The sequence below is a fragment of the Arachis hypogaea genome, chromosome 12 (assembly GCF_003086295.3).
Source record: "Arachis hypogaea cultivar Tifrunner chromosome 12, arahy.Tifrunner.gnm2.J5K5, whole genome shotgun sequence".
NCBI lineage: Eukaryota > Viridiplantae > Streptophyta > Magnoliopsida > Fabales > Fabaceae > Arachis > Arachis hypogaea.
Window position 1 is genome coordinate 45341965 of NC_092047.1, and position 1066 is coordinate 45343030.

The 1066-nt window shown below is 39.6% G+C and overlaps 1 non-coding gene across 1 annotated transcript; it reads left to right on the forward strand.

The window, feature by feature from the left end:
- Window positions 1-238: 238 nt before the first annotated feature.
- LOC112731028 (small nucleolar RNA R71) lies at window positions 239-346 on the forward strand. Its single transcript, XR_003166824.1, has one exon. It is a non-coding gene; the product is annotated as a small nucleolar RNA R71 (small nucleolar RNA).
- Window positions 347-1066: the final 720 nt, after the last annotated feature.

Below are 1066 nucleotides of genomic sequence, written 5' to 3' on the forward strand. Positions count from 1 at the left end.
CCAATATGGCATTCAGAGTATCAATTTCAAGAACTCCCTTCTTCATAGGCGTCCCATTACTCACAGGATTCCTCTCAGAAGTGTACATAAATTGGTTATTAGCAACCATGTCAATGAGTTCTTGAGCTTCTGCAGGCGTTTTCTTTAGGTGAATGGATCCACCTGCAGAAGTATTCAATGACATCTTTGATAGCTCAGATAAACCATCATAGAATATATCCAGGATGGTCCATTCTGAAAGCATGTCAGAAGGACACTTTTTGGTCAGCTACTTGTATCTTTCCCAAGCTTCATAGAGGGATTCACCTTCTTTCTGTCTGAAGGTTTGAACATCAGCTCTAAGCTTGCTCAGCTTTTGAGGAGGAAAAAACTTGGCTAAGAAAGCCGTGACCAGCTTATCCCAAGAGTTCAAGCTGTCTTTGGATTGAGAGTCCAACCATATTCTAGCTCTGTCTCTTACAGCAAAAGGGAAAAGCATGAGCCTGTAGACTTCAGGATCTACTCCATTAGTCTTAACAGTATCACAGATCTGCAAGAATTCAGTTAAGAACTGAAAAGGATCTTCAGATGGAAGTCCACGAAACTTGCAGTTCTGCTGCATCAGAGAAACTAGCTGAGGTTTCAGCTCAAAATTGTTTGCTCCAATGGTAGGAATGGAGATGCTTCTTCCATGTAAATTGGAATTAGGTGCAGTAAAGTCACCAAGCATTCTCCTTGCATTGTTGTTGTTGGGTTCGGCTGCCATCTCCTTTACTTGTTCGAAATTTTCAATAAGGTTGTCTCTAGATTGTTGTAATTTAGCTTCTCTTAGTTTTCTCTTCAAAGTCCTTTCAGGTTCTGGATCAGCTTCAACAAGAATGCCTTTTTCTTTGTCCCTGCTCATAAGAAAGAGAAGAGAAAAAGAAAAGAAGAAGAATCCTCTATGTCACAGTAAAGAGGTTCCTTATTGTTAGTAGAAGAAGAAAAGGAATAGGGGTGAAGAAGAATGAAGAATCCAAACACAAAGGTGATGATAGGAGCAGAGATGTGAGATGAAGAGATGTTAGTAGATAAATAAATAAATAGA